A 20035-nucleotide genomic window follows, 5' to 3' on the forward strand; every position below is an offset into this window, starting at 1 on the left:
AAGCGGGATGAGGGGGGGGGGGGGGAGGGAGGCAGGGGGAGAGCTAGTCAGTGTTTCCGGGTCACTCCGGAAGTCCGAATCACCTAACTCGTCAGCGTAACGGCGAACAAATTACGTGCTTTCCTAATTGAAATTACAGCTTCAAAAAAATAGCCGTTGAGCTTTTGATCAAAGGAAAGCCAGTAAAAAAGATTTGTAATTCGTGCTGCTCCTCGCCCAAATTGTACGACATGAACAAGATGGAATAAAGACGAAAGACTAACGAATGTGTTCTAATTCGGTGTGACGTTTTCGTCGTCGTCGTCGCCGTCGTAAGCAACGACAAAGGCGACGGCAACGAGAGCGTCACAAACAATAGCTTTGCACGCCCTGCACTTGCGTTTTTCACTTTTGTCCTTTTCATTGCCGTCGTCTGCAAAACAACAACGTGAAATGGACAAATTTAAGGTTTCCTAAGGGACGTCAGCATGTGAAAATCAATTTTCATTCCCCCCCCCCGTAAATTAAGCGCCGTTCCGACCAGTGTCCTTTTTTGTCCTTGCTTAAGTTCTCTATTTGTTCTTTTGCGTTGCAAAATTGAAGATGCTAAGGATCAACAACAGAAAGACAAGATAACTGAAATTAGGTTTACTCGATTCTTTTTTTATTGTTCTGTTTTTACTCAGCCAGGGTGCTCACATATTCACAACAAAAAGGCAACGTACTTAGCGCTTAGTAATTGATGATGACAAGCTGTTCAGGGTGTGTAATTCAGCTGGTATGAAAGGCATGGATGTTTGGGAGGAAATTTAAAATTTATTCTCATCTGCTTTCGTACTCCAAGTATCCTTAAATTTGACAATTTCAGGTCGTTATTGCGAAGAGATATTAAATAAATAGATTCAATTTTATTGTGCGTCTGTTCAGTAATAGATCACAGATGACTTCAAAATGTGGTAAGAATAAAAAAAAAAGTGGCCCGAGTGTGTCTCCATGATGTTCCTACCACACTTTGATGTCTTCTGTGATCTGTTTAACAAATAGATTCCATGTTGCCGTGCGTCTTGTTAATTAATAGATCACAGATGACGTCAAAATGTGGTAAGAACAAAAAAGTGGCACACGAGGCGATAGCCAAGTGTGTCACTGATGTTCTAGCGATAGCTACAACATATTGCAATCGCTTGCACGGGTCCCGCGAAGTTCTTGAACTTGGGCGAGCGCACTGAATGCCACTTGTAAGTCAGGAGCCCATTACTAGGTACCTCCATACGCAGTAGATCTTTGAGTCAACCTTTGCGCGTATCTTTCTATTTTTAGAACGAACCTTGAGCAGGAGACTCGCATTTACATAAATTTACATCAATTTGCAATTGCGCGATTTAAATACAGTTTTACTGCTTTATTTGTTTTCGTTAGACAATGACTTTACTCTGATTGGACTTTTAAAACAGTGTGTGCAGAGCCGAGGAACTCGTGGCGTTCTAAAAATAAAAAGATACGCGCAAAGGTTGACTCATAAGGACGTGTATGAGAGAGGTAAGCTCCTAGTCATGGGCTCCTGGTAAGTATGGAATTGTAATGCTCATGCGTCTGTCTTGCTGTTTTTTTTTTTCCTTTGATCGTCTGTTAAAATTTGAGCATGCGCTTCATTAGACGAGAGATTAAAAAGGTCAACAGAACTTCTAAATGCTTCATAATGCATGACGGTGTCCACTGGCATCAAATGGATCTCACTTTAGTCTCTAAATGCGGCTTAGAGTCCCATCAAAAATCCTGACAAATTGCATTAGAACGAGGTCCGATTATTGGGAAGAAAATTGTAGTATATTCATCTGGAGGACTTCAGCCAGGTGATCGTCGAGGAAGAAAAATCCAACAATGGATAACCTTAGAACAACATAACATACATTAGGCGTGCGTTGATGTTTACAGGTGAAATATAAATTCCATCCCAGTTGCCGAGTTCTCGGTCACGGAAACCGAGATCTCGCAACTGGGCCAACAGTCGTTCAACCATTCACATAACAAACTTTTAACGGAGGATTTACAGTGGCGTGGCGAGGTGCATTCTTCTACTTCTTCGATTTTGTCTTGTTCGTCGTCTTTCTCAATGAATGAATGAAATGTTTTCTTTGTTCGTGAGCGTGATTCATCACGTCTTTTTTCCAAATGCGCTTGCACAGATCGTGTCTTCTTTTCAATGGGTTTACTGTCATGGGTTTGCCCGCCCACTAACCGCGCAAGAAGATAAGGACGGTTTCTTCGCACCTAACTCATATTTGTGACTATAGCGTAGAAGGGGCACGAGCACGTGAATTTTCTTATGGTGCAGCTATAGATACTTAGCGACGGGCAAAAAGGATTACTGATTGTGGTGACCGATGCTATATCACCAGTGTTCCTTAGCCGTGAAAAATACAAGCAGTATTCAATTTCTTGTCATCATAGTTTTCTCTATCGTCACTTTGTCGATACGAAAACGTGTACAGAGAAAGGCAGCAAGAATGACCTTGGAAACTGACAGTGACTATGAAACTTGTTCTTCAACAGAGACGCTTTATGGCTGATGCAACGTTTTATGTAAGGTTTAAATGGACTTGGTCATTATTGATTTTCATAGTGGTAGTGATTATTGCATTCTTAGAGGTTTCGACCGTTGAATTTAAGGGAAAATTTCACAAGGACCTCCAATTTTAAATTTTCATTTTCCAATAGAATTGTAGTTGTAGTAGTACTTTATTTATCCACATTACACTTGTGAGTACAAGACTCGGTCAAATATGAACGTGCTAAATAATTTAGAAAATATAAGTAAAAACGTACAAATGTATCAAATACTACGGTTAGGTAGTTGTGATGAACAATGAACATTGAATCGAAGAGAACTTGATTACGTAATTAAGCTTTTGTTCTGACTTGGATAAGATACGTTTCTGTTCTGTTTCATTTATCGAGTTTTACGCCCCTGTCTTCATGTACAATTGTTCACAGTTTGAATCAATTATATAACTAGCCATTCCCGTGTTTTTTAACCGTTTTTACGACTGTACACGTGAATTGTACCCTTATCAGAGAACGCCCCTTAAGTTTTTGTGGAGTTGGAGTTAGGAGATCTTCGGAGCAACACTGGAGGTTTCAGAGCAGTTTTATCTTTTTCGGAGTTACGTAACGTTGGAGTTTCTTTAGCCCTTTAAACAGGATCAGACGTAAGTTTCGGCCTATTATATGTAGCTTTCGTTTTGCTTTCAATTTGTTTCTTTTGTGATTAGTCTTAGCCCCTTTTTTTTGATCTCGTGCATTGTAATTTCCCCTTTTAGTTTTCACCGCATGTGTACAATAATTCAGACGAGTTGGTGTTCAAATTAAACGCTGTTGAGTCAACTTGTGCTGTTGAGTTCTATACTGTGGTTGACACTTCCCGATCTCCAGTGCACAACATCCCGTGTCCGCTGCACTGGGTACGCGACAGTAGTATACTATTCATAAAATACTACCCTAGACAATGGATTAAGAATGAAGTAAAAGTGCAACATGTACAATTTAAAATACGCAGAGATTACAGCAGCACTTGACCTCGGTAGTCAAGTGAACATTGTGTAGTAAAATTTTAAAGATGCTTAGAGAGGACGCTCTTCTTGCTTGCTCAGGTAGATTGTTCCGGAAGTGTAAAGTGATGTAGCGATAGGACCTGTCCATGTACTTTCGAAGCTAGGCGGAATAAGCTTTCAATATCCCGCGAAGTAATAATTGTTCCGACGCAATGAAAACATCTCCTGAATATAGTTTGGTTCCGTATATCTACGATGCTCCAGGGACTTATTGATAATTAACTTGAGTTGACTGACGAAAATTCAAAAGCGTTCTGACAGCGAACTGATTAGTAATTTCCAGCTTGTTAGGGCATCCAGGTGGAAGTCCAAATGGAAGTCCAGCTAAAACTGGCGCACAGTATTCCAGTTGTGGCAGGATGAAGGCCTTGTAAATATTGATCATCACTACAGCAGGTATAAGTTTGCGTACTCTCCTAAGAGCAGCAACTTCAGCACTGACTTTACCACATATATATTTAACATGGTATTTGTTAAGATAAGAACTGCCAACGATTGCACCTGACGCAGTTCTATATTCTTAACATCCAATGGTGGTCTGGTACGATCTGGAAAAAGCTGGAAATACGATGGATTATCGCTCTATGACAACAGTTTGGTTATAGCCTCATTTACTGTTAAATAGTTACACTAAAACCATGACTGCATGAAGTACATCAAAGTTGTTCTGTGAATTGAACTCTAAAATATTTGGATTAGGGTTTGCTAAATACTGCGTTGTTTCGTCAGAATAAAGCCTCAAGTTAGCATCAACAACAAAATATGTGAGATCATTAATTAACAAGATAAAAAGTGGCCCCAAGATAGACCCTTAAGGGACTCCAAGTTTAATTGTTTTCCGAGTAGGGGATTTCCAAATCTTGACACGTTGCCTTCTTCTGTACAGATATGAGCAAACTAGACACAACGCGCTTTGAGAAAATCCATAGTATCTCAACTTTGAAAGAAGTAGGCTATATGACAGAGTCGAATGCCTTTCACAAGTCTACTGCGATGGCGACGCAATGTTCCTTGTTATCTATAGAAGCTCTGAAATCTTCAGGCATTTCAAGAGGAGCAGTTTTACAAGAGTGACCCTCTGAGGAAACCAGATAATCTATCGCTGAGCATTTAATTGGAAAAGACCAGCATCTGATCATGTTGAACTCTTTCAAAGATCTTAGATATTAAAGCATGTCAGAACAGACATTTGACGATTTATCGGTTTTGTCGGCAGGACTCTCCTTCTTATAGAGAGGACTGAAATTGCTATGACTTGGCCACACATTAGCTGCTATGCAGTGGTTAATCAGGTTGGTAAGAGCCTCTGGTGACACTGCAAGGACCCGTCGTGATATATTATCGGATCCAGAGGTCTTATTGAGATTCAAATAATCTAGTAGTTTCTTGACATAGTCCACTTAAAGTCTACGCTTGAAAAGAAGAATTACATGAGATTACCTCTCAGTCTAATTTCATCAGTAATTTGATAAACACTGGCATGGTTTGCAAAGTCTCTCTCACATATCTTTTGTATATTTGCAGCTACACTATCTGTAAAGTACTTGTTGAATACATTGGCAACTTCTGTGCTTCAGTGTTGTCTGGAAAAGTTTACCTTTCAATGTTCGTTCCAGCTGTTACCAAGTTTCATCGTTAAACGAAACTCATCAGGAAATTCCAAGGTTAACGGGGAACTTATGTAACTACTTAGAAGTTTGCTTTTTTTTAACTGTTTGATTTTATTTTCCTTTCATTAGTACACATTTGCAGAATATTGTTACTTTCGGTGGTTCGCCCATGTATGGAGTCTATGGTTCTCTTGCGTTTTCCTCCAATGGCTCTTCTACATTTCTTTATCTTGTTTTGGTTTTTTCCTGTCATATATTTGTTATAGTATCTGTTACAAAAAATAATCCCTCATGAGCTTTGAACTGTAATAAATAAACAAAAAGACAACACAGCAACACATGGGTGGCAACTTGGACAATGTGTCATATAGGTGAAACAAGTTAGCTTTCATTCTTTCGCCCAGTTGAGCGACTGCAGTCGTATCATCGTTGCACTTCGTTTTAACTTGTGGGTTTTTACAAGTGAATTTGATTTGAAATACTCTCTACGATAGTGAAGTGTCCCTTAAACCTACACCCTTTGAAATTGTGTTTTCGTTTAATTTTAAAGGCGTTTATCCTTGGCAAAAAATCGGGAGGCACCCATTTCAATTAATGACCTCGCGCGGCGTTAATCAGTTAAAAAGTGAAAAAATATATAACCACCTGGATAATTGTACCAAGTTTTCCTCCTCCAATAATATTACCCAAGTTATCAAACACTATTGCGAAGCATCCTGTTCTTTAAAAGATCTTATTAGACTCTTTTTATTAAGTGTTATTAAGGACACAACTGAATTATTTAAGACGGCCGTGCCCAGTAAATTTCAAAGTTGTAAGCGATTCTAATAATTCTTTTTTCCTGATGCAAACACTCTTTAAACAATTTTCATTTAAAGCAGTTTTTGCCACGGCTTTATTTCAGATAGGAATGGAGATTCTCTGGTCCTAGAAGGAAAAGCTGTGGAACCTATAAGGAAATCTTCGTCTGACACTTAAGGACCCTGTAACACGTATCAATAAACTAGATACTCCATGAAGCGTACACTGGGTTGCTTGTGGTACGTTTTACACAAAAACAGAAGGCACTGAATTGGGTGGTATTGAACTGTTACTTGTTTCAAGTGGGGGGTCATTAAGACCATTTGAGGGGTCACCCAGATGTGATGCCAGCAGAGGCCCTTTGGCTTACACGTTCACACGTTTAATTATTTTGTAATGTCCGGCCCCATTTTGAGGTTTTTTACTTTTTTAAGCTTTGGTAATAAATCCAGTTTAAAGATAACAAAACACGCTCTTGAGTAAATTTCACTGACTCATTTCTTCTTTAAATGGAGTTGCACTAAGCAAACGTTTATGTCACATACTAAGGAAGGACTGAACATGTTGTTTCCGCTTCATATTTTCTCTTCTTTTCAGTCTACTCTGATGACAGGTCAAAATTTTTTTGGGTTTACGTTTGCAACAAATGGTATCGCAGAAGCCGGAAGTAACGGTGTAGCAATTTTATTTCGCGGGGTGTAATTTTTGCGGATTTTGCGGACAGTACTTGATCCGCAAAAATAATTTCCAGTTGAAGGAAAACACCAGCAAAATTAAAAACCGTTAAAATTTACTCCCGTTAATATAACTAAGGGGCCGTCGACAAGTTCACTTCGTCTCCGCTTAACGTCAACTGGACACTGATGCCGCGAGCTTTCTTCCTTGTTCGACGAGATGTCAAAACAACTAACCTTGTTCGGATCTACTCTGAAAGAAACTAAACGTGCAGGATACCTGATCTACAAAGACCCAATATCTAAGTATGAAAAGTTTATCGCGCGTTTTTTTCAGTGAAACAAAGGTCAAGGTCTTGCAAAGGATAGTGTTGTTCGATCAGCCAAAGAAAAATAGGGAGAGCTTAAGGATACAGTAAAAAAGTTCACAATGTTAAATGTAGAATTAATGGTGACTAAGGACATTCTTTTCTTTAGCCTGAAAAGTCAGTCGGGGAAGGCTGAGGGCGGGAGACGACTGACATTTCAGGCTATCTTTTCTTGTTAAACTTGTCCTTCTTTCTCTTCAAATTTTGACACGCGTTCTAAAAATGTGTCAGTTTGCTACTGTTCAAAAGTGCACCGCACTTACGTCCACGGCCTTACCCCCTCCCCTCCTAAACGTCCAGTTGACGTTAAGCGGGGACAAAGTGAATATGTCGACGGCCCCTAAAAATGGCTTTTACTCCACATACAGTGGGATATTTGCATTGAGAAAAAGCAATTGCAGCTTGCTACAAACAAAACGAAACGATAACATGTTACGTCACTACTTTTCCAGTCTCTAAGACATAAGAAACGAACTCAAAGCAGTCAATCAAAAGGTCACGAAAACCTTAATCCGAAGGCAGGGACACTATTTTCTGAAGCCTCCAGGATGCCACATTTTTCCCACCCGTTCTCGATGATTGATTCCTATTTTAATTGCGTGCGTGCAAACAAGAAACAACAGCAATTAGATAAATTTCAGTCTCACAGTTCAGGATTTAAAACCCTTTCCGGAAGAACCTTGACCATGAATAATGAACCAGAAAAGCTGAGACAAAAATCTTTTTTTCAAATAATTCTTCACTGTCACATTTTCAATTTCTTTTCACCTGAAGACTGTGCAGAGTTGAGAACAAAATAAATGTAAATTGCCAGACAACTGAGATGCGACTTCAGCAAACAATGAGATGCATCCACTAAAACGCCATTCGCATTGGAATGACTTTCGACGCCATTCCAGCTTAAGATAAATATTCTTTGTCCACAAAATAAAATCTACCCATTTCTACTACCCACATACGCCCAGAAGACTCTACTCAGTTACTCAAGTACAGTGTCGAAAGTACCATAACCGGACAGGGAAAATGACCCTAGCCTGTATACCGATCCCTTTTCCTTATAATGGTTTATCTTCATGAATTTACTTAGGGTGGAAAGAGACAGGGGCAACGATAAAATCTTAAAATTAATTAAGGTTATATAAACCTTAAGGTTTTCAGAAATCGGTCTCCAAAACATGGTCAGCTCTAAACGAGAGAGAAAATGAATTTTACTTGACGTAAAATACATTTGAAAATTCATACCACTGAGTCAATGATCCTGCCATGAACTTGTTGACATCAGCAAAAAGAGATGAACAAGTAGTTCTTCTGCTTTTCCGCACAAGCTAAAAAGCTGGCAAAGAGTTGTTCATATTAACTGAGGGTTCTCATGATGTAGCTTCACTGGTTTAGCAGGTTTCAATAAGCAAATTATCTCTGCGACAGCACCTCCTCCAACCACGTACAGTCAATTCATCTCCACTCTGTAGGCACATCAGAAGGCCTTGCAACTGCAACAGATCAAAATATTTTGTATCAGTTAATTTTTTCAAATGTATTTATGTACATTTTATAATTTTTCATATCAAAAATGGTCTGCGCCCGAAATTAACCTAATACTGTATTTCTAATTATGATAATTATCATAATTATCACAATAATTATACTAATAATTATAATGATAATTATTATAAATACATTAATTATAATAATTATAATAATTTTTTTTTGAGGGGGGGCAACCTCATTCCCAGGGCTTCTCCCTCAGGTGGGGGCGGGGCGGTAGGGAAAGCCCCGCCCCCAAATGAGGGAGAAGCCCTGGGAACGAGGTTGCGAGGCGAGGGGACAGGGGAATCTTGACCAGTGTTACACAGCATTATTGATTGCCGTCTTTACCTAAGTTATAAGTACTAAAACAAAAATAAGACGCAAACGGCGGCGTGACAAAAATAAGCAAGCGCATTCTTTGAAATTACTCACTTGACGTTTCGTATGCTTCGACATGCATCCTCAGAAGTGACTGTTAACTAATTGTTAACTTATTAATAAATCATTATTAATTAATCATTAGTTACTTATTAGTTGAAATTTGTAGTTAACAGTCACTTCTGAGGATGTATATCGAAAGCTATGAAACGTCCAGCAAATAATTACAAATAATGGGTTTGCTTATGTTTGTCACCACTGCTTTTTTTATTTTTCTTTGTCTTGCGCACTAACTTGATGTTGCTTTGCGATCACTTCTCTGACAGCCATGAGCTTGGTTATCGTTGTTATGCCATTCGTGTTCTCCTCATTCTTTTTCGTCTTTCTCTTGTTTGTCTTCTTCCTCATCGTCGTCCCGTGTTGTTTTCCTTATTCGTAAGCGTAATGCATCCCGTCGTTTGTCCAAAGGCGCTTGCAGACATCGTGTCTTCTTTACAGTGGCTTTACTTGCCGGGATTTTGCCTGCCCACCAACCGCGCAAGTAGATAAGGACGGTTTCTTGGTAGTTAATTCGCATTTGTAAGTATAGTCTAGAAAAACAACAGATCAAATGGCTAGCACATTGTGTCAGAATGAAAAATGATGCACTTCAAAAACTCTCTCTCTTTATGACTACAACGAAGAAAAACTACAAATCAGTATGGGCAAGAATCGCGTCAAGATTGGGAATGGACCGGCAGTAGTTTTGGAAATTAGCCCCAGATAAACCGAGCTTCGATCACTATATCAAATCAAATTCCAAAGATAAGTAGTTTTGGGGAGACCCGTCTCAGTAATTTTAGCCGCGATAAGAAATAAAGGCCCCCGGAATTTTAGTGATAACGGGATGACTAAAACTCCCATAAACTTTAAAGAGGATAACCTCAAGATCCTCCTTTAATTTCAAGATAATTTGAATGGGAATAAAGTATTATTATTAGTAGTAAACTCAGTTGACCGAATTGTGAGCACCAACTCGAACAATTTAAGGAGTGTGTACGCGCATTTCAGCCGACAAGATAACCTGCATGGAGATTGTAAGCTCTTGTAAGATGCGGCTATCTGTGTTTTACCTGATGTATTGTAGTAGGATGTGGTTGTGTTTCTGATTTTAAAGGTTTTGCGGAAGTGCTAAATAGAAAGACCAAACTGAACACAACTTAGGAATGTTACTTTTTTAAGATCTTTAACGGACTGTGAACAATATTGACGGAATCTATCCTATGACGAATCACATGAGCTCGCAGGACAAAGCACTAAACTGCGCCACGTAGCATAGCACATGCTTCAGTAGAATATCCCGCAAACCTTAACCTTAAGGTATCCAGAAAGCGGTTTCCAAAAATTCAAAACATGATCTGCTTCAAGCGAGGAAAAACGTGAATGCTTCCGAAGTTTGAAATTGTTCTTTTTAGAAGAAAAATGAACGTATAAACCACTTGAACTGAATTTAAATTCTTACCGTTGAGGGAATCCTGCCATGGACGTCTTTACCACAAACAGAGACGAACCAAGTATTTCACTTCTTCCAGTTCTGCTTGTCCACAAAAGATAAAAAGCTCGCAAAGAGTTGCTCATATAAACTGCGAGTTGCTAGGATGTAGCGTCACGAGTTTAACAGGCTTCAAACTGCAAATTCTAGACAGCACTTTCTCAGGCAACACGTCCCTACACTGTATATGCACATCAGAACGCCTTCTAACTGAAACACGAGGAAAGAAGGGGTTAGGGGTTGGAGTTACGTTAACACCAATCACTTATTATAACTTTATCGGTTTCAAAGTAAGACACCATGTACCGAGGAGAAAAAGACCCAACTGAACAAAACTCTAGGAATTTCACTTTGTGACTGGCACTAGGCAGTGATAGAGGAATTTTACTACGCCTTTACAGCGTGGCTAAAGGACGTATTTTATTTACACTCTTTGACGAATTACCCACCCCCAAAAAATCAATACTTTTTCAAGATTTAGACGATAAAATCATTTTTAAATACAGAGTTGAAAATACCATAACCGCATAGGGAAAATGACTTATCTCTTTTCCTTATAATGATTTATCTACATGTATTTAGTTTAGGGTGGGAAGAGACAGTGGTGACGTCAAAGGCCCATGGCCATTAATAAGGTTAAGTTAACTTTAAGGTATCCAGGAAGCGGTCTCCTTTGGTCAGCTATAAACGGTATGGGCATGAATTTATCAGAAGTTTGAACTGGTTCTATTTTTAAGACTAATACGTAAGCTAAGCAGTGACAGAGGAATTGCACTATGCCACTACGCTCCGGAAGATATTTCATTTACACTGAAAAGGATGGAATAACCGGATAGGGAAAATAGCTTTAACCTTACCCTAACCCCTTATACATTCTTGTCTGCTATGACAGTTAGAAGGCATTCTGATGTGCATACAGTGTAGGGACGAGTTGACTGTGCCTGGAGGAAGTGCTGTTTTGACCTCTAGAAGGTAACTTACGTATTTGTCTTATAAAAAGGAACAAGTTAAAACTTCTGATGAATTCACATCATTATTGTTTGTAGCTGACCATGTTTTGGAGACTGATTTCTGAAAACCTTAAGGTTAACTTAATCTTATTATTGGAATTTTGACGTCGTTCCTGTCTCTTCTTACCTTAAACTAAGTACATGTAGGTAAATGGTTATAGGGAAAAGGGATAAGCATTAACTTTACCATTTTGAAAGCAAGACACCAGTGTATGTAAAGTGGAGAGAAAGAGCCAACTGAACATAAGTTTAGGAATTATGTCAATTTCTTAACAACGCAAACAGATTATGACTAGCACGCATGACAAAGCGCTAAATAAGCAGTGAAAAAGGAATTAAACTACGGCACTACGTTCCGGAAGATATTTTATTTACACTCTTAAGCTTTAACAATTACCCACCCAATAAAAGCAATCCACTTTCAAGATTTGGACGGTAAAATAATATTTAAGTACAGAGTCGAAAGTACTATAACCGGATAGGGAAAATGACTTCTAGCCTATATACCCATCCCTTTTCCTTATAATGGTTTATCTTCATGAATTTACTTAGGGTGGAAAGAGACAGGGGCGACGATAAAATCTTAAAATTAAGGTTATCTTAACCTTAAGGTTTTCAGAAAGCGGTCTCCAAAACATGGTCAGCTCTAAACGAGAGAGAAAATGAATTTTACTTGACGTAAAATACATTTGAAAATTCTTACCACTGAGTCAATGATCCTGCCATGAACTTGTTGACATCAGCAAAAAGAGATGAACAAGTAGTTCTTCTGCTTGTCCGCACAAGCTAAAAAGCTGGCAAAGAGTTGTTCATATTAACTGAGGGTTCTCATGTTGTAGCTTCACTGGTTTAGCAGGTTTCAATAAGCAAATTATCCCTGGGACAGCACCTCCTCCAACCACGTACAGTCAACTCATCTCCACACTGTAGGCACATCAGAACGCCTTGCAACTGCAACAGATTAAAATATTTTGTATCAGTTAATTTTTTAACATTTATTTATGTACATTTTATAATTTTTCATACAAAAAATGGTCTGCGCCCGAAATTAACCTAATACTGTTTTTAATAATAATAATAATAATTATCATAATTATCATAATTAGAATAATAATTATACTAATAATTATAATGGTAATTATTATAAATACATTAATTATAATAATTATAATATATTTTTTTTGAGGGGGGGCAACCTCATTCCCAGGGCTTCTCCCTCAGGTGGGGGCGGGGCGGTAGGGAAAGCCCCGCCCCCAAATGAGGGAGAAGCCCTGGGAACGAGGTTGCGAGGCGAGGGGACAGGGGAATCTTGACCAGTGTTACACGGCATTATTGATTGCCGTCTTTACCTAAGTTATAAGTACTACAACAAAAATAAGACGCAAACGGCGGCGTGACAAACATAAACAAGCGCACTGTTTGAAATTACTCACTTGACGTTTCGTGTGCTTCGACATGCATCCTCAGAAGTGACTGTTAACTAATTGTTAAATTATTAATAAATCATTATTAATTAATCATTAGTTACTTATTAGTTCAAATTTGTAGTTAACAGTCACTTCTGAGGATGTATATCGAAAGCTATGAAACGTCCAGCAAATAATTACAAACAATGGGCTTGCTTATGTTTGTCACCACTGCTTTTTTTATTTTTCTTTGTCTTGCGCACTAACTTGATGTTGCTTTGCGATCACTTCTCTGACAGCCATGAGCTTGGCTATCGTTGTTTTGCCATTCGTGTTCTCCTCATTCCTTTTCGTCTTTCTCTTGTTTCTCTTCTTCCTCATCGTCGTCCTGTGATGTTTTCCTTATTCGTAAGCGTAATGCATCCCGTCGTTTGTCCAAAGGCGCTTGCAGACATCGTGTCTTCTTTACAGTGGCTTTACTTGCCGGGATTTTGCCCGCCCACCAACCGCGCAAGTAGATAAGGACGGTTTCTTGGTAGTTAATTCGCATTTGTAAGTATAGTCTAGAAAAACAACAGATCAAATGGCTAGCACATTGTGTCAGAATGGAAAATGATGCACTTCAAAAATTCTCTCTCTTTATGACTACAACGAAGAAAAACTACAAATCAGTATGGGCAAGAATCGAGTCAAGATTGGGAATGGATCGGCAGCAGTTTTGGAAATTAGCCCGAGATAAACCGAGCTTCAATCACCATATCAACTCAAATTCCAAAGATAAGTAGTTTTAGGGATACCCGTCTCAGTAATTTTAGCCGCGATGAGGGATAACTGCCCCCGGAATTTTAGTGATAAGGGGATGACTAAAACTCCCATATAACAGGGCCTCTTTAATATTATATATAACTTTGTTATTTTTTGTTTGTTAATTTTTATTACGGGAAACTTTAAAGAGGATAGCCTCAAGACCCTCCTTTAATTTCAAGATAATTTGAATGGGAATAAAGTATTATTATTAGTAGTAAACTCAGTTGACCGAATTGTGAGCACCAACTCGAACAATTTAAGGAGTGTGTACGCGCATTTCAGCCGACAAGATAACCTGCATGGAGATTGTAAGCTCTTGTAAGATGCGGCTATCTGTGTTTTACCTGATGTATTGTAGTAGGATGTGGTTGTGTTTCTGATTTTAAAGGTTTTGCGGAAGTGCTAAATAGAAAGACCAAACTGAACACAACTTAGGAATGTTACTTTCTTAAGATCTTTAACGGACTGTAAACAATATTGACGGAATCTATCCCATGAGGAATCACATGAGCTCGCAGGACAAAGCACTAAACTGCACCACGTAGCATAGCATATGCTTCAGTAGAATATCCCGCAAACCTTAACCTTAAGGTATCCAGAAAGCGGTTTCCAAAAATTCAAAACATGATCTGCTCCAAGCGAGGAAAAACGTGAATGCTTCCGAAGTTTGAAATTGTTCTTTTTAGAAGAAAAATGAACGTATAAACCACTTGAACTGAATTTAAATTCTTACCGTTGAGGGAATCCTGCCATGAACGTCTTTACCACAAACAGAGACGAACCAAGTATTTCACTTCTTCCAGTTCTGCTTGTCCACAAAAGATAAAAGGCTCGCAAAGAGTTGCTCATATAAACTGCGAGTTGCTAGGATGTAGCGTCACGAGTTTAACAGGCTTCAAACTGCAAATTCTAGACAGCACTTTCTCAGGCAACACGTCCCTACACTGTATATGCACATCAGAACGCCTTCTAACTGAAACACGAGGAAAGAAGGGGTTAGGGGTTGGAGTTACGTTAACACCAATCACTTATTATAACTTTATCGGTTTCAAAGTAAGACACCATGTACAGAGGAGAGAAAGACCCAACTGAACAAAACTCTAGGAATTTCACTTTGTGACTGGCACTAGGCAGTGATAGAGGAATTTTACTACGCCTTTACAGCGTGGCTAAAGGACGTATTTTATTTACACTCTTTGACGAATTACCCACCCCCAAAAAATCAATACTTTTTCAAGATTTAGACGATAAAATCATTTTTAAATACAGAGTTGAAAATACCATAACCGCATAGGGAAAATGACTTATCTCTTTTCCTTATAATGATTTATCTACATGTATTTAGTTTAGGGTGGGAAGAGACAGTGGTGACGTCAAAGGCCCATGGCCATTAATAAGGTTAAGTTAACTTTAAGGTATCCAGGAAGCGGTCTCCTTTGGTCAGCTATAAACGATATGGGCATGAATTTATCAGAAGTTTGAACTGGTTCTATTTTTAAGACTAATACGTAAGCTAAGCAGTGACAGAGGAATTGCACTATGCCACTACGCTCCGGAAGATATTTCATTTACACTGAAAAGGATGGAATAACCGGATAGGGAAAATAGCTTTAACCTTACCCTAACCCCTTATACATTCTTGTCTGCTATGACAGTTAGAAGGCATTCTGATGTGCATACAGTGTAGGGACGAGTTGACTGTGCCTGGAGGAAGTGCTGTTTTGACCTCTAGAAGGTAACTTACGTATTTGTCTTATAAAAAGGAACAAGTTAAAACTTCTGATGAATTCACATCATTATTGTTTGTAGCTGACCATGTTTTGGAGACTGCTTTCTGAAAACCTTAAGGTTAACTTAATCTTATTATTGGAATTTTGACGTCGTTCCTGTCTCTTCTTACCTTAAACTAAGTACATGTAGATAAATGGTTATAGGGAAAAGGGATAAGCATTAACTTTACCATTTTGAAAGCAAGACACCAGTGTATGTAAAGTGGAGACAAAGACCCAACTGAACATAAGTTTAGGAATTATGTCACTTTCTTAACAACGCAAACAGATTATGACTAGCACGCATGACAAAGTGCTAAATAAGCAGTGAAAAAGGAATTAAACTACGGAACTACGTTCCGGAAGATATTTTATTTACACTCTTAAGCTTTAACAATTACCCACCCAATAAAAGCAATCCACTTTCAAGATTTGGACGGTAAAATAATATTTAAGTACAGAGTCGAAAGTACTATAATCGGATAGGGAAAATGACTTCTAGCCTATATACCCATCCCTTTACCTTATAATGGTTTATCTTCATGAATTTACTTAGGGTGGAAAGAGACAGGGGCGACGATAAAATCTTAAAATTAAGGTTATCTTAACCTTAAGGTTTTCAGAAAGCGGTCTCCAAAACATGGTCAGCTCTAAACGAGAGAGAAAATGAATTTTACTTGACGTAAAATACATTTGAAAATTCTTACCACTGAGTCAATGATCCTGCCATGAACTTGTTGACATCAGCAAAAAGAGATGAACAAGTAGTTCTTCTGCTTGTCCGCACAAGCTAAAAAGCTGGCAAAGAGTTGTTCATATTAACTGAGGGTTCTCATGATGTAGCTTCACTGGTTTAGCAGGTTTCAATAAGCAAATTATCCCTGCGACAGCACCTCCTCCAACCACGTACAGACAACTCATCTCCACACTGTAGCCACATAAGAACGCCTTGCAACTGCAACAGATTAAAATATTTTGTATCAGTTAATTTTTTAACATTTATTTATGTACATTTTATAATTTTTCATACAAAAAATGGTCTGCGCCCGAAATTAACCTAATACTGTTTTTAATAATAATAATAATAATTATCATAATTATCATAATTAGAATAATAATTATACTAATAATTATAATGTTAATTATTATAAATACATTAATTATAATAATTATAATATATTTTTTTTGAGGGGGGGCAACCTCATTCCCAGGGCTTCTCCCTCAGGTGGGGGCGGGGCGGTAGGGAAAGCCCCGCCCCCAAATGAGGGAGAAGCCCTGGGAACGAGGTTGCGAGGCGAGGGGACAGGGGAATCTTGACCAGTGTTACACGGCATTATTGATTGCCGTCTTTACCTAAGTTATAAGTACTACAACAAAAATAAGACGCAAACGGCGGCGTGACAAACATAAACAAGCGCACTGTTTGAAATTACTCACTTGACGTTTCGTGTGCTTCGACATGCATCCTCAGAAGTGACTGTAAAATAATTGTTAAATTATTAATAAATCATTATTAATTAATCATTAGTTACTTATTAGTTCAAATTTGTAGTTAACAGTCACTTCTGAGGATGTATATCGAAAGCTATGAAACGTCCAGCAAATAATTACAAACAATGGGCTTGCTTATGTTTGTCACCACTGCTTTTTTTATTTTTCTTTGTCTTGCGCACTAACTTGATGTTGCTTTGCGATCACTTCTCTGACAGCCATGAGCTTGGCTATCGTTGTTTTGCCATTCGTGTTCTCCTCATTCTTTTTCGTCTTTCTCTTGTTTCTCTTCTTCCTCATCGTCGTCCCGTGATGTTTTCCTTATTAGTAAGCGTAATGCATCCCGTCGTTTGTCCAAAGGCGCTTGCAGACATCGTGTCTTCTTTACAGTGGGTTTACTTGCCGGGATTTTGCCCGCCCACCAACCGCGCAAGTAGATAAGGACGGTTTCTTGGTAGTTAATTCGCATTTGTAAGTATAGTCTAGAAAAACAACAGATCAAATGGCTAGCACATTGTGTCACAATGGAAAATGATGCACTTCAAAAATTCTCTCTCTTTATGACTACAACGAAGAAAAACTACAAATCAGTATGGGCAAGAATCGAGTCAAGATTGGGAATGGACCGGCAGCAGTTTTGGAAATTAGCCCGAGATAAACCGAGCTTCAATCACTATATCAACTCAAATTCCAAAGATAAGTAGTTTTAGGGATACTCGTCTCAGTAATTTTAGCCGCGATGAGGGATAACTGCCCCCGGAATTTTAGTGATAACGGGATGACTAAAACTCCCATAAACTTTAAAGAGGATAACCTCAAGATCCTCCTTTAATTTCAAGATAATTTGAATGGGAATAAAGTATTATTATTAGTAGTAAACTCAGTTGACCGAATTGTGAGCACCAACTCGAACAATTTAAGGAGTGTGTACGCGCATTTCAGCCGACAAGATAACCTGCATGGAGATTGTAAGCTCTTGTAAGATGCGGCTATCTGTGTTTTACCTGATGTATTGTAGTAGGATGTGGTTGTGTTTCTGATTTTAAAGGTTTTGCGGAAGTGCTAAATAGAAAGACCAAACTGAACACAACTTAGGAATGTTACTTTCTTAAGATCTTTAACGGACTGTGAACAATATTGACGGAATCTATCCTATGAGGAATCACATGAGCTCGCAGGACAAAGCACTAAACTGTGCCACGTAGCATAGCATATGCTTCAGTAGAATATCCCGCAAACCTTAACCTTAAGGTATCCAGAAAGCGGTTTCCAAAAATTCAAAACATGATCTGCTCCAAGCGAGGAAAAACGTGAATGCTTCCGAAGTTTGAAATTGTTCTTTTTAGAAGAAAAATGAACGTATAAACCACTTGAACTGAATTTAAATTCTTACCGTTGAGGGAATCCTGCCATGGACGTCTTTACCACAAACAGAGACGAACCAAGTATTTCACTTCTTCCAGTTCTGCTTGTCCGCAAAAGATAAAAAGCTCGCAAAGAGTTGCTCATATAAACTGCGAGTTGCTAGGATGTAGCGTCACGAGTTTAACAGGCTTCAAACTGCAAATTCTAGACAGCACTTTCTCAGGCAACACGTCCCTACACTGTATATGCACATCAGAACGCCTTCTAACTGAAACACGAGGAAAGAAGGGGTTAGGGGTTGGAGTTACGTTAACACCAATCACTTATTATAACTTTATCGGTTTCAAAGTAAGACACCATGTACAGAGGAGAGAAAGACCCAACTGAACAAAACTCTAGGAATTTCACTTTGTGACTGGCACTAGGCAGTGATAGAGGAATTTTACTACGCCTTTACAGCGTGGCTAAAGGACGTATTTTATTTACACTCTTTGACGAATTACCCACCCCCAAAAAATCAATACTTTTTCAAGATTTAGACGATAAAATCATTTTTAAATACAGAGTTGAAAATACCATAACCGCATAGGGAAAATGACTTATCTCTTTTCCTTATAATGATTTATCTACATGTATTTAGTTTAGGGTGGGAAGAGACAGTGGTGACGTCAAAGGCCCATGGCCATTAATAAGGTTAAGTTAACTTTAAGGTATCCAGGAAGCGGTCTCCTTTGGTCAGCTATAAACGATATGGGCATGAATTTATCAGAAGTTTGAACTGGTTCTATTTTTAAGACTAATACGTAAGCTAAGCAGTGACAGAGGAATTGCACTATGCCACTACGCTCCGGAAGATATTTCATTTACACTGAAAAGGATGGAATAACCGGATAGGGAAAATAGCTTTAACCTTACCCTAACCCCTTATACATTCTTGTCTGCTATGACAGTTAGAAGGCATTCTGATGTGCATACAGTGTAGGGACGAGTTGACTGTGCCTGGAGGAAGTGCTGTTTTGACCTCTAGAAGGTAACTTACGTATTTGTCTTAAAAAAAGGAACAAGTTAAAACTTCTGATGAATTCACATCATTATTGATTCTAGCTGACCATGTTTTGGAGACTGCTTTCTGAAAACCTTAAGGTTAACTTAATCTTATTATTGGAATTTTGACGTCGTTCCTGTCTCTTCTTACCTTAAACTAAGTACATGTAGATAAATGGTTATAGGGAAAAGGGATAAGCATTAACTTTACCATTTTGAAAGCAAGACACCAGTGTATGTAAAGTGGAGAGAAAGAGCCAACTGAACATAAGTTTAGGAATTATGTCAATTTCTTAACAACGCAAACAGATTATGACTAGCACGCATGACAAAGCGCTAAATAAGCAGTGAAAAAGGAATTAAACTACGGCACTACGTTCCGGAAGATATTTTATTTACACTCTTAAGCTTTAACAATTACCCACCCAATAAAAGCAATCCACTTTCAAGATTTGGACGGTAAAATAATATTTAAGTACAGAGTCGAAAGTACTATAACCGGATAGGGAAAATGACTTCTAGCCTATATACCCATCCCTTTTCCTTATAATGGTTTATCTTCATGAATTTACTTAGGGTGGAAAGAGACAGGGGCGACGATAAAATCTTAAAATTAAGGTTATCTTAACCTTAAGGTTTTCAGAAAGCGGTCTCCAAAACATGG

The 20035-nt window shown here is 38.5% G+C and overlaps 1 protein-coding gene across 1 annotated transcript in view; it reads right to left on the reverse strand.

Moving 5' to 3' along the window:
• Window positions 1-625: 625 nt before the first annotated feature.
• LOC138032240 (neurogenic locus notch homolog protein 1-like) overlaps window positions 626-20035 on the reverse strand; it is an 86150-nt gene continuing 66740 nt past the window's right edge. Inside the window, exons 34-43 of the mRNA XM_068879868.1 lie at window positions 18356-18595; window positions 17149-17444; window positions 16179-16426; window positions 14436-14675; window positions 13163-13458; window positions 12193-12440; window positions 10450-10689; window positions 9243-9538; window positions 8286-8533; window positions 626-1869 (exon numbers count right to left, since the gene is read on the reverse strand). The gene's annotated coding sequence lies outside the window, so the exon portion shown is untranslated. The remainder of the gene's footprint in view (window positions 1870-8285; window positions 8534-9242; window positions 9539-10449; window positions 10690-12192; window positions 12441-13162; window positions 13459-14435; window positions 14676-16178; window positions 16427-17148; window positions 17445-18355; window positions 18596-20035) is intronic.

Source organism: Montipora capricornis, chromosome 14 (genome assembly GCF_036669925.1).
Source record: "Montipora capricornis isolate CH-2021 chromosome 14, ASM3666992v2, whole genome shotgun sequence".
Lineage (NCBI taxonomy): Eukaryota > Metazoa > Cnidaria > Anthozoa > Scleractinia > Acroporidae > Montipora > Montipora capricornis.